Source organism: Mustela erminea, chromosome 3, assembly GCF_009829155.1.
Source record: "Mustela erminea isolate mMusErm1 chromosome 3, mMusErm1.Pri, whole genome shotgun sequence".
Lineage (NCBI taxonomy): Eukaryota > Metazoa > Chordata > Mammalia > Carnivora > Mustelidae > Mustela > Mustela erminea.
Genome location: NC_045616.1, coordinates 24233398 through 24244693, shown reverse-complemented (window position 1 = coordinate 24244693; position 11296 = coordinate 24233398). Strand labels below are relative to the sequence as shown.

Genomic DNA, 11296 nt, shown 5'->3' with positions numbered 1-11296 from the left:
TTTTATCTTTCATTATATTTAACCTTATCTTTTGTATACACACAGGGTCTTTTTTTCCTCAAAAATTGGGATACCACTACTTCTAATAGATCAAAAGATGCCCTAAATCTAGCACAGGGCATATTTCTAGTCTCCAGCCTGAGCACATTCTTTTTTTTTTTTTTTCTTTCTTTCTTTTTCCAACCAACTTATCAATTCCTTTTTCAAAATTTTAAAAAATTTTTCATCTTTACCGTCATATTTCTTCCCTTCATCATGTTTATCCTTATTTTTGTATATATATATATGTTTTTTTTCTTTAAAATTTTCTATGTACTTTCTTCTAAGAGACCAAATACACACAAAATCAAATGATCAAATGGGTGGCTCTGTTCTATTCACCAGTCATATATATATATATATATATATATATATATATATATATATATACTTTTTTTTAGTTTATTTTTTAGTTTATTTATTTATTATTTATTATTTATTATTTATTTATTTATTTATTATTTTATTATTTAGTTTATTCTCCCCCCCGCCCCTAGTTTGGAGTCTCTTCTGATTTGGTTAGCATACATTTTTCTGGGGTCTTTCCCACACTTTTTGTATTTTATTCCCTCATTCATATATTCTTATTTGGATAAAATGACAAGGTAGAAAAACTCACCACAAAAAAAAAAAAAAAAGAACAAGAGGCAATACCAAAGGCTAGGGACCTAATCAATACGGACATTGGTAATGCAATCCATATCAAAATACCATCAATTTTTTTCAAAGCAATAGAATGTATAATCCTAAAATTTACATAGAAAGAGAAAAGACCCCAAATAGCCAGAGGGATGGTGAAAAAAAAAAAGCCAAAGTTAGTGGCATCACACTTCCAGTCTTCAAGCTCTATCACAAGGCTATAATCATCAGGACAGTATGGTACTGGCAAAAAACAGACATATAGGTCAATGGAACAGAATAAAGAGCCTGGAAATGGACTCTCAACTCTATGGTCAACTGATCTTTGACATAGCAAGAAAGAATGCCCAATGGAAAAAAAGACAGTCTCTTCAACAAATGGTGTTAGGAAAATTGGACAGCCACATGAAGAAGAATGAAACAGGACCATTTCCTTATACCACACACCAAAATAGATGAAAGACCTCAATGTGAGACAGGAATCCATCAAAATCCTTGAGAAGAACACAGGCAACAACCTCTTCGACCTCATCCACAGCAACTTCTTCCTAGATACATTGCCAAAGGCAAGGGAAGCAAGGGCAAAAATGAACTATTGGGACTTCATTGAGATCAAAAGCTTTTGCACAGTAAAGGAAACAGTTAAGAAAACTGAAAGACAACTGACAGAACGGGAGAACATATTTGCAAATGACATATCAGATAAAGGGCTAGTATCCAAAATCTATAAAGAACTTATCAAACTCAACACCCAAGGAACAAATAATCCAGTCAAGAAATGGGCAGAGGACATGAACAGACATTTCTGCAAAGACATCCAGGTGGCCAGCCAGACACATGAAAAAGTGCTCTACATGACTTAGCATCAGGGAAATACAAATCAAAACCACAATGAGATATCACCTCACACCAGTTAGAATGGCTAAAATTAAGTCAGGAAATGACAGATGTTGGAGAAGATGAGGAGAAAGGTTCCTCAAAAAGCTGAAAATAGAGCTACCTTGTGACCCAGCAATTGCACAATTTACTCTAAAGATATAAATGTAGTGATCCAAAGGGGCATGTACACCCGAAAGTTTGTAGCAGCAATGTATGCAATAGCCAAGTTATGGAAAGAAACTAGATGTCCAACAGCAGAAGATAGGATAAAAAAGAGTGGTATATACATACAATGGAATAATATGCAACTATCCAAAGAAATGAAATCTTGCCATTTACAACAACGTGGATGGAATTAGACGGTATTATGCTGAGTTAAATAAGTCAATCAGAGAAAGAAAATTATCAACTGATCTCTCTGATATGAGGAATTTAAGAGTTAGAGTGGGGATTTCTGGGGTATGAAAAAACAATTGAAACAAGATGGGATCAGAAGTGAGGTAAACTATAAGAGACTCTTAATCTTACCAAACAAACTGAGGGTTGCTGGGTGGTGGGGGGGGTAGGGAGAGGGTCATTGGGTTTTGGACATTGGGGAATCTATGTGACAAGGTGTGTGCTGTGAAGTGTGTAAGCCTGACAATTCACAGACCTGTAGTCCTAGAGCAAAGAATACATTATGTGTTAATAAAAATAATTTTTAAAAAGGGGGGGAGAGGGAGTAAGGGAAGGAGAGGGATAGGGAAAGAATCTTAAGCAGGCTTTATGCCCATCGCAGAAACCCACTTGGGGCTGGATCTCACAGCCCTGAGATCAAACCCCGTGGCAGAGCCCAACTGTGGAGCTCAATCTCATAGCCCTGAGATCAGGAAGTGATCAAGATCTCGAGCTGGACGCTTAGCTGACTGAGCCACCCAGGCAACCTTTTTCTTTTCTTTTCTTTTCTTTTCTTTTTTTTTAAAGAAAGTTATTTTAAATTACTATGGTTTACTTTGATAAAAATAAAATTTATAGTTAAAGTAAGGATTAAAACAGCCAGATCTCTCATTAAAACAATAATAAAGGGACAAAATATTTAACAGGGCTTAAAATATCAGGCAGTGTGAATCAGAGATACTTGACAGGAAATTAATTAAGGAAACCCTAACACTGCTCCAGCCTACATTCTAGAGGAAATTTCAAGGGCAAGGCAATGGGAGGGAACTCTAGGGAGAGTCTTCTGGAGTCCCTGAAGTTGAGGCAGGGTTGGGAGTGAAAGGAATCCAGTGAACCAAGAGTTTGTAAAATATAAGAACAAGAGAAGAGAGCTGCACAGAGAGGGGAGTCTGAATTTATTCAGAAAGTCCCATTCAAATACTGAGCTGAGTACAAATAAGGGAATATATGTGGTGAACTTAATCAAGATTAGCAAAAAGAAAAAAAATTGCTCTGAAAGTATTAGGCAGTATCGTAGCCAATGAGGTTTATCCGAGGCACGATTATTGCTAATTGAAAGTATTAGAGGGAGGAAAGTTTGTAGTTGACACAGCATTGCAAACAATTCCTATACCTAAAAGCTATAGTGGAATATTCTTCCTATACCTAAAAGCTATAGTGGAATATTCATCAATATATGGGCAATGATTGGAGTATAAACTTGTCTTTCCTTAATAGTAGGAAGGGGATAATTTAACCCTACAACCCTACAACAAATGTAGCTTTGGTTCCACCTAACAAAGTTTAAAGGTTAAGCCAAACAGATCAAAGTGTTTCCAGATAATCTAATCTTATCCTAGGAAAACATTCTACAATATGTGTAATATTGATTTAAATATTCAACAGTCAATGTATAACATTTACAATGCCTGATCTTCAAACAAAAATTATCAGGCATGCTGCGATGCAAGAAAATAAAACACATATTAATCAACCCTGACCCAAAAATCACACCACACTGAAGGTAGATTAGTAGATAAGGAGATTAAAATAATTATACTAGTAATATTCCATATGTTCAAGAAACTAAACAAAATATTGAATAAAGTAGAGAAATAGAAGATATTAAAGAGACTCAAAAATCACACATGTTGAGATAAAATCTAAAAAAAAATACACTGGATGGGATTTACAGCAGTTAGACATAGCAGAGTTCTTTGAATTTTAATTTAACTTTTTGAAAAATTTTTAAAGGTTTTATTTATTTATTTTACAAAGAGAGAGAGAGAGATCACAAGTAGGCAGAGAGGCAGGAGAGAGAGAGGTAGAAGCAGGCTCCCCACTGAGTGGAGTGCTGGATGTGGGACTAACTTCCAGGACCCTGAGATCATGACCTGAGCCAAAGGTAGAGGCTTAACCCACAGAGCCACCCAGGCACCCTGGATTTTTAATTTTAAAGATAAAAATAAATCAAACTTTTCCTAAGTCATGCTATCAGCAATGGCAAACATTTTTAAAAATCCATGCCACATAAAGAAAAGTTACATGGTGTAAAAAATAGTGTGGACTTAAAATGAAGGTATGATACTATAATACAAATAAGTGTTTTATAAGTGGACACAATTTTCACCATGCAGGAAAACTAAAGAGCTCTCCCTATTACACCAAACAGAAATTTTCCATACTTAAGTCACTCTGTGGTAGCCATTGTAGAAAGTAGTAGACTTTAAAAAAAATTATTTTGTTCTGTACTTAACATTAAGTATACTGGAATTGAAGGAGAAAATAAAGATAAGCATGAGGAGGATTTTTAATTTCAGAACCAAATATAAGTACACTTTTATAGGCAAACGGGAAAAAATCAAGTTGATATAATCTAAATACATATTAGAATTATTAGTCATTGTAAAGGAAATAAGAATAAATAGCAGATGTCAAAAATGGACTTGGGAGTATATAAGAAATTTTTTTTCTTTGCCCATTTAACAAAATCTACTATGGAACTCTAATATTTATGACTTTGCAGAATGCATGCTATGTTCCAGTTGCTAAAGAAATATGCCAGTTGGTTGCAAAGATCAGATTGATAAAAATGGTATATTTTTAAACATCTAAGAATTCTTTAAAATCCACTATTTCCATATGATTTAGCTTCAAATAAGCTGTACTAAAATTTGAAAATGAATGAAAAATATTTTGAATATTTTGTGCCAAGTCCCTAACCCGAGTGGTGCATGTCCCTCAAGAGGGAATAGAGGGAGCATAGCAAAAGCTTTGAAAACTGAACTGACATTGAAACCATCACCCACATATAATGATACAAAACTTGCACTCTGAACTTAGCATTTGCACACAAAAATATAAAATACATTTACCAGAGAACTTTAATAGCCCTGAGAATCTTTCTCTGTAATACTGAAAATATATCAGATACATCCTAAATTACCCAATAAACAAAGACCAGAGAATATGATCAACTCTCAAGAGAATGGGTAACCAACAGATGCCCATCTAAGGATGACCGTGATGCTGGAATTTTCAGGAAAAGACTTTACTCCATCTACTATTAACTGTGGTTAATGAAGTAAAGATTAACTTGGAAGGAGTGGAAAATGACAGTATTAAAAAGACTGACAAGCAATAAGAGCCAACGAAATTTTAGAACTGAAAATTACCATATCCTAAATTATAAAAATTATGAATGGAGCCAAAGAGCAGGATGGCAATGACAAAGGAAAGAGTCAATGAATGTGAGGGCAGATAAACAGAAATTCAATCCGAAAAAGGGAAAGAACAAAATGTTAAAAGAGTGAACAGAGCCTCTGACAACTGTCAAATAATGTCAATAGCTCTAATATTCAGGCCATTGGTGTCCCAGAAGGAAAGAAGAGATTAGTGCAGTAAATATCTCAAGAAATAAGGGCTAAAGATTTTTCAAATTGTGTAAAAGACAAATTTACCAATTCAAGAAGCTTGTGCATGAAACATTTAAAACATGCACAGGATCTGTATAATGAAAAGTACAAGTGCTGATAAAAAAAATAAAAAATAAAAAAAATAATTAAAAAGACCTCAAGGGAGGATTCAAGATGGCAGAGTAGTAGCAGACTGATATGAGATCAGGTTGAAAGATAGGGGTCAGTCCTCCGCAAGTGGAGGAGGAACGGAGCACAAAATTCTAACTTTTAAAAGTCTGCACCACTGAGGGACATTGCACCAGAGGCCTAGTGTGGGTGGAGCCCTTGTGGGGACATTGTGGTCTCAGGTCCCATGGGGTCACAGAAAGATTAGGGTTGTCTGAGTGTGGCAGAGCTGGCAGGTATCAGAGCAGGGAAGCCAGCTACAGAGACAGAGCTGAGGAGTGAGCTCTCAACTCAGGGTTACCTTAAACTGTGATCGGCACAATCAGGCCACTGCTCTTTGAGCAGGGAAACCACAAATGGCAGATCCAGGGGAGACTTACCTTCCTTCTCTGAAGGCAGGAATCTGCTGGGTTTGGAGACTCCAAATGGGGCTGTGTGCCACAGATGGAGGCACTCGGTCGTAGGCCGGGTCAGCTTGGAGCACGACCAGAGACCAGGGAGACAGGAGTGATTGAGGATTGAGCGCTTTTCCTGAGGGTGCATGCACTGAAGAGTGTCATCCGGGACTCTCGGCTATTCCAGGCCAGAGATTAAGAGGATGCCATTTTCATTTCCCTTCTCCAGAGCTCTATGTAAAGCGTTCAGGGAACAAAAGCTCCCGAGAGCTAACTCGAGCACATAACGTAGCCCGGCCCCTGGCAGGGGTGGCACAATTCTGCCTCAGGCAAAGACATTTGAGAATCACTACAACAGGCCCCTTCCCAGAAGATCCTCAAGAACACTCAGCTAAGACCAAGCTCACTGATCAAGTAGAACAGAAGGAATTCCAGAGGAGGGGAAAGCAAAGCATGGAATTCATGGGTTTCTCCCCATGAACCTTTAGTCTTGCAAAGTTAATATATTTATTTTTTCTTATTCTAATTTATTAAACTTTACTCTTTCCTCTTTTAATGTTTACCTAGTTTAACTTAACAATACACTCTAAAAATATATTTTTAAACCTTCACTATTTTTTTTAAGATTTTTTTATTTATTTGACAGAGAGAGATTACAAGTAGGCAGAGAGGCAGGCAGAGAGAGAAAGGAGGAAGCAGGCTCCCTGCTGAGCAGAGAGCCTGATGCGGGACTCGATCCCAGGACCCTGAGATCATGACCTGAGCTGAAGGCAGTGGCTTAACCCACTGAGCCACCCAGGTGCCCCAAACCTTCACTATTATAGTCATTTTTATCCTTCATTGTATCTAACTTTATTTTTCATATACATACAGGGTTTTTCCTTTAAAAAAAATATGGGATACAATTCTCCTAATAGATAAAAATATACCCTAAATCTAGCACAAGGTGTTGTTCTAGTTTCCAGACTGAGCAAATTCTCTCCACCTTTTTTTTTCTTTTTTGAACCAACTTATCAATTCCTTTTTTAGATTTTTTTAATTTTTTTTATTTTCATCTTTACAGTCATATTCCATCCCTTCATCATGTTTATCCTTTTTTTTGTATACATTTAAATTTTTCTTTCTTTAAAATTTTGGTATGTAGTTTCTTCTAGGAGACCAAAATACACCCAAAATCAAGGGAGTGACTCTGTTCTATTCACCAGTCTAATATATATATATACCTACACACAGTTAATTAAAAAAAAATTTTTTTCTTAGACTTCTTTGTACCCCCTTTCTTCTACCCCCAGTTTGGCGACTCTTCTGATTTGTTTAGCGTACCATTTTCTGTGGTCTTTGCCACCCTTTTAGTATTTTACTCTCTCGTTTATATATTCTTATCTGGATACAATGACAAGGTGGAAAAACTCACCACAAAAAATAAAAAAAAAGAACAAGAGGCAGTACTGAAGTCTAGGGAGCTAATCAATATGGACATTGGTAACATGTTAGATGTAGGGTTCAGAATGATGATTCTCAAGGTGGTAACTGGGCTCAAAAAAGGCATGGGAGATATTAGAGGAACCTGTCTGGAGAAATAAAATCCCTTTCTGGAGAAATAAAAGAACTAAAATCTAACCAAGCTGGAATCAAAAAAGGTATTAATGAGGTGCAATAAAAAATGGAGGCTCTTACTGCTAGGATAAATGAGGCAGAAGAGAATTAGTGATATAGAAGAACAAATAACAGGGAATAAAGAAGCTTAGCAAATGAGAGACAACTACTGGACCACAAGGGGAGAATTCGAGAGATAAGTGATAGTATAAGAGGAAACAATAACAGAATAATTGGGATCCCAGAAGAAGATGGAGCAGCACAGAAGGTATATTGGAGCTAATTATAGTAGAGAATTTCCCTAATATGACAAAGAGAACAACCATCAAAATCTGGGAAGTACAAAGAACCCCTCCCCAAAATCAACAAAAATAGACCCACACCCTGTCATCTAATAGTAAAACTTATGTCTTAGCGAAAAAGAGAAAATCCTGAAAGGAGCTCAGGACAAGAGGTCTTTAACATACAATGGTAAAAATATTAGTTGGCATCAGACTTAGCCACAGAGATCTGGCAGGCAAGAAAGAACTGGCATGATATATTCAGAGCACTAAACAAGAAAAACATGCAGCCAAGAATACTATATACAGCTAGGCTATCATTGAAAATAGAAGGAGAGATAAAAACCTTCCAGAACGTACCAAAAAAAAAAAAAAAAAAAAAAAGAATTTGTAAACACCAAACCAGCCCTACAGGAAGTGTTGAAAGGGTTCCTCTAAGCAAAGAGAGAGCCTAAAAGTAGTAGACCAGAAAGGAACATAAACAATATGCAGTAATAGTCACCTTAAAGACAATACAATGTCACTAAATTCATATCTTTCAATAGTTACCCTAAATGGAAATGGGCTAAATGCCCCCAATCAGAAGACATCGGGTATTGGGATGGATTAAAACAACAACAACAACAACAACAACAACAACAACAACACAACAACAGAACATCAATATGCTCTCTACGAGCAATTCATTTTAGACCCCAAGTCACCTCCAGATTTAAAGTAAGGGTGTGGATAACAATTTACCACGCTAATGGACATCAAAAGAAAGCTGGGGTGGCAAGCCTTATATCAAATAAATTGGATTTTAAGCTGAAGACTATAATAAGAGACAAGGAAGGACACTATATCATACTCAAAATATCAATTGAACAAAAAGATCTAGCAATTTTAAATATCTATGCCCCTAACATGGGAGCAGTCAATTATATAAACCAATTAATAACAAAATCAAAGAAATACATCAACAATAATATGATAATAGTAGGGGATTTTAATACTCCCCTCACTGAAATGGACAGATTATCCAAGCAAAAGATCAACAAGGAAAGAAAGGCCTTAAATAGCACACTGGACCAGATGGACATCACAGATATATTCAGTACATTCCATCCCAAAGCAACAGAATACACATTCTCTCTAGTGCACATGGTATATTGTCCAGGATAGATAACATCCTGGGTCACAAATCAGGTCCTAAGCAGTAAGATCTTCATATTTCGGACCACAATACTCTGAAGCGAGAACTCAATTATAAGAGGAAAATTGGAAACAACCCAAATACACGCAGGCTAAAGAGCATCCTACTAAAGAGTGAGTGGGTCAACCAGGAAATTAAGGAAGAATTGAAAAAATTCATGGAAACAAATGATAATGAAAACACAATGGTTCAAAATCTGTGGGACACAGCAAAGGCAGTCCTGAGAGGAAAATACATAGCGATACAAGCCTTCCTCAAGAAACAAGAATGGTCTCAAGTACACAACCTAACCCTATACCTAAAGAGGCTGGAGAAAGAACAGCCAAAAAAGCCTAAACCCAGTAGGAGAAGAGAAGTAATAAACATCAGAGCAGAGATCAATGAAATAGAAACAAACAAAAAACAACAAAACAGTAGAACAAATCAACAAAACTAGGAGCTAGTTCTTTGAAAGAATTAATAAGATTGATAACCCCCTGGCCAGACTTATCAAAAAGAAAAGAGAAAGGACCCAAACAAATAAAATCATGAACGAAAGAAGAGAGATCACAACCAACACCAAAGAAACACAAACAATTATAAGAACATATTATGAGCAACTCTACACCAGCAAATCTGACAATCTGGAAGAAATGGATGCATCCCTGGATACGTATAAACTACCAAAATTGAACCAGAAAGAAATAGAAAACCTGAACAGACCCATAACCAGTAAGGAGATTGAAGCAGTCATCAAAAATCTCCCAACAAACAAGAGCCCAGGGCCAGAAGGCTTCCCAGGGGAATTCTACCAAACATTTAAAGAAGAACTAATTCCTATTCTCCTGAAACTGTTCCAAAAAATAGAAATGGAAGGAAAACTTCCAAACTCATTTTATGAGGCCAGCATCACCTTGATCCTAAAACCAGACAAAGACCCCATCAAAAAAGAGAATTATAGACCCATATCCTTGATGAACATGACATGAAAATTCTCACCAAAATACTAACCAATAGGATCCAACAGTACATTAAAAGGATTATTCACCACAACCAAGCGGGATTTATCCCAGAACTGCAAGGTTGGTTCAACATCTGCAAATCAATCAATGTGCTACAATACAAAAATCAAAAAAAGAACAAGAACCATATGATACTCTCAATAGATGCTGAAAAAGCATTTGACAAAGTACAGCATCCTTTCTTGATCAAAACTCTCCACAGTGTAGGGATAGAGGGTACATACCTCAATATCATCTAAGCCATCTCTGAGCAACCCACAGCGAATATCATTCTCAATGGAAAGAAACTGAGAGCTTTTCCGCTAAGGTCAATAACATGGCAGGGATGTCCATTATCACCACTGCTATTCAGCATAGTACTAGAAGTCCTAGCCTCAGCATTCAGACAACAAAAAGAAATTAAGGGCATCCAAATCAGCAAAGAAGTAGTCAAACGATCACTCTTTGCAGGTGATATGATACTTTATGTGGAAAACCCAAATGACTCCACTCCAAAACTGCTAGAACTCATACAGGAATTTAGTAAAGTGTCAGGATATAGAATCAATGGACAGTAATCAGTTGCAATTCTATACAGCAATGACAAGACAGAAGAAAGAGAAATTAAGGAGTCGATCCCAGTTAAACTGTACCCAAAACCATAAGATACCTAGGAATAAGCCTAACCAAAGAGGCAAAGAATCTGTATGCAGTAAATTATAAAGTATTCCTGAAAGGAATTGAAGAAGACACAAAGAAATGGAAAAATGGTCTACGCTCATGGATTGGAAGAACAATTATTGTGAAAATGTCTATGCTACCTAAAGCAACCTACACATTTAAAGCCATCTGTATCAAAATACCATCAATTTTTTCAATGAAATGGAACATATGATCCTAAAATTTATATGGAATCACAAAGGACCTGAAATAGTCAGAGGAATGTTGAAAAAGAAAGCCAAAGTTGGTCGCACCACAATTCCAGACTTTAAGCTCTATTACAAAGCTGTCGTCATCAAGATAACATGGCACTGGCACAAAAACAGATATATATCAATGGAACAGAATAGAGAGCCTGGAAATGGACCCTAAACTCTATGGTCAACTAATCTTTGACAAAGCAGGAAAGAATGTCCATTGGAAAAAAGACAGTCTCTTCAACAAATGGTGTTGGGAAAATTGGACAGCCACTTGTAGAAGAATGAAACTGTACCATTTCCTTACACCACACATGAAAATAGACTCAAAATGGATGAAAAGAGCTCAGTGTGAGAAAAGAATCCATCAAAATCCT

At 36.4% G+C, this 11296-nt stretch overlaps 1 pseudogene; it reads left to right on the top strand.

Moving 5' to 3' along the window:
- The first annotated feature begins 2983 nt into the window (after nt 1-2983).
- Nucleotides 2984-3147, top strand: LOC116587349 (annotated as a pseudogene).
- Nucleotides 3148-11296: the final 8149 nt, after the last annotated feature.